This window comes from Enhydra lutris, unplaced genomic scaffold (assembly GCF_002288905.1).
Source record: "Enhydra lutris kenyoni isolate GAN:26980312 unplaced genomic scaffold, ASM228890v2 scaffoldscaffold15, whole genome shotgun sequence".
Lineage (NCBI taxonomy): Eukaryota > Metazoa > Chordata > Mammalia > Carnivora > Mustelidae > Enhydra > Enhydra lutris.
The window spans coordinates 35,283,242-35,286,177 of NW_019154099.1; the positions used below are offsets into that span (position 1 = coordinate 35,283,242).

At 39.2% G+C, this 2,936-nt stretch overlaps 1 pseudogene; it reads right to left on the reverse strand.

The window, feature by feature from the left end:
• Positions 1-2,105: 2,105 nt before the first annotated feature.
• Positions 2,106-2,527, reverse strand: LOC111146925 (annotated as a pseudogene).
• Positions 2,528-2,936: the final 409 nt, after the last annotated feature.

The following is a 2,936-nucleotide window of genomic DNA, read 5'->3' on the forward strand; positions in this document are numbered from 1 at the left end:
CCACACATGAGTGAAATCATATGGTATTTGTCTATCCCTGATGGACTTACTTCACAGCCTTATACTGTCTGGGTCCATCCATGTAGTAAATGACAAGATTTTGTTCATTTTTATGGCTAATATTCCACTGCATATACATATATACCACATCTTTATCCATTCATCTATTGATGGACAATTGGGTTGCTTCCAAGTTTTGGCTATTGTAAATAATGCTGCCATATATATATACACACACACACACACACACACACACACATATATACACACACACACACATATACATATATACATATATATACACATACATATATACATACATATTTATACATATATATCTTTTCAGTTATTGTTTTTGTTTTCACTGGGTAAATACCTGGTAGTGAAATTACTGGATCATATGGCAATTGTATTTTCAATTATTTGAGGAAACTCCATACTGTTTTCCACAGTGACTGCACCAGTTTGTATTCCCACCAACAGTGCGTGAAGGTTCCTTTATCTCTACATCTTTGCCAACACTTGTTCATTGTGTTTTTGATTTTAGCCCTTCTGACAGGTATGAGGTAATATCTCATAATGGTTTTGATTTGCATTTATATCTCTGATGATGAGTGATGTTGAGCATCTTTTCATGTGTCTGTTGGCCAACTGGATGTCTTCTTTGGAGAAATGTCTGTTCATGTCTTCTGCCCATTTTTTAATTGGATTATTTGGAGGTTTTTTTTTTGGTGTTGAGTTGTGTAAGTTCTTTACATATTTTGGAAACAAACCCCTTATCAGGTATATCCTTTGCAAACGTCTTCTCCCATTCACTAGGTCATCTTTTTGTTTTATTGATTGTTATTGTGCAGAAGCTTTTTATTTTGATGTCCCAGTAGTTGATTATTGCTGTTGTTTTTTGTTCTTGTTTCCCCTGCCACGGAGACATATCTAGAAAAATGTTGCTACAGTGTTGTCAAGGAATTACTGCTTATGTTCTCTTTTAGGATTTTTATGGTTTCAGGTCTCACGTTTTGAGTTTATTTTTGTGTATGTTGCAAGAAAGTTCAAGCCTTGAAATTTTAAGATGATTGGTTAAACAGCAATAACTAACTGATTCTGGAATCAAAGTTCCAAAAAGAGAGAAAAGAGATTCTTTCAAGGACTTTTAAGCATTTTTGGCCATCTCTCTACCTTGCATTTTCTTCACTTGAACTGCAAGGGAGCTGAGATATTGGTTTTATACTCTTACTCTTAGGCTCAAGTGGTCAGTACCAGATAGACTGACACAAATCCAGCTGAATTTGCCCGACAGGAGTAGAGTGGGGAAAAAACACCACATAATTGAGAAAAAGACAGACATTGGAGAAAAATGCCTTGCAGAATCTGAAACATCTCATGGATAGTGCCTTTTGCTGGGTTCAGTCTTAAGAAATATCAAAAGCTGCTTTAGATTAGGAGTGTGTTAGGGATGATTCTTCCAGTTAAATGTGGAGACAAGATGAGAACTTAATTAGGAGGCTTTTTATTTTTATTTTTTAAAAAGATTTTATTTATTTATTTGACAGAGACACAGCGAGAGAGGGAACATGAACAAGGGAAGTGGGAGAGGGAGAGCAGGCTCCCTGCTCAGCGGGGATGTGGGGCTCTATCTCAGGACCCTGGGATCATGACCTGAGCTGAGGGTAGACACTTAAGGACTGAGCTACCCAGGCGCCCCTTGGAGACTTTTTAAAAAAAAATGCCTAAGCCAGTCTACACCAAGAGACAGTATCCATTGAGGTATACCATTGTAAACATCAAGTCATAAGAATTTTTGGATGCTGTCTTACCAGGTAAAATCCATATTAAGTTCAACAGTGGGGTGAATAAAAAAGAGATTTTTAGTCCACTTGAAGGGAAAAAGAAAGGGTCCCTTGAATAAGACCAGGTGACTAGAGCTGCCTCTGTTGCAAATTTCTAATCTTTGTAAGAAAGCAGCATACACCTCACAGTGTACTAGACAATGCCGCAGCAGCAAACAACCCCTAGATCTCAGTGGCTTTGAGCACAATGCAACAGAACCTTATTTTTAGTTTATTTGTTATTTTTGGGATATTTTTAATGACTGAAACAAACTAAATCTAAGACCACAGTTTCTGGAAGAACCATTTGTTCTTGCCGGGTCCTGTACCTCTCCTCAAATAAGGACCTTGGCCTCTCTTCAGGCCTTGTCTTGAAGAGCAGGGTCTCTGAAGATATCCTTGTTGACAACAGTTTTGTCCAAGGGGATATCTGCCAAGTATCGTGTGGGCATTACACGGTACTTGTAATTACAGTTATAAACATTCACAAAAAACTTGATCTTTGACCTGTTGGCAATTTTCTTCTTGCTCATGGCAACTATCACTTTGCAGGGATTGTGGTCAATTTCGGCCACCAGAGAGTGGCAGTAGGGAGGGTCTTAAGTGCCAGCATCGATGTTCTTCACGATGAGCACTTCGTGCCTGGAGTAACATCCAGCCAGGACCAGCACCACCCTCCTGGGTTTTCTGAACTTGCCCATCCTGACACCAGCCACTCAAGCCTACAGAGAAAGCCACAGCGTAACTTTATAGTTTTCACTTGCCACATGTCCTACATCGTTTGGAGGGCCTCTGCTCATGGCAGTCTTTCAGGGACACGGCCTGATGGATGCTTCCTCTCAACACAGGCTTCCATAATCACCAAGGCAAAAAAAAATGAGAGGAGGAATGTGGTGACTTGTATCCTGGCTCTTAATGCTACTGCATGGAAGAAACATGTGGCACTTCCATTTACATTTTACTGGTCTAAGCAAGTCACACAGGAGAGGGAAATAAAATCCATCTGTTTGCCTGGAAGGAGAAAGAAGCAGAACATACCCTAATATCTCCTACAGTCTTTCTGTGCAACAAAATATTTGATTTCAGGCTCCTTTTTATGTGTAAAATATA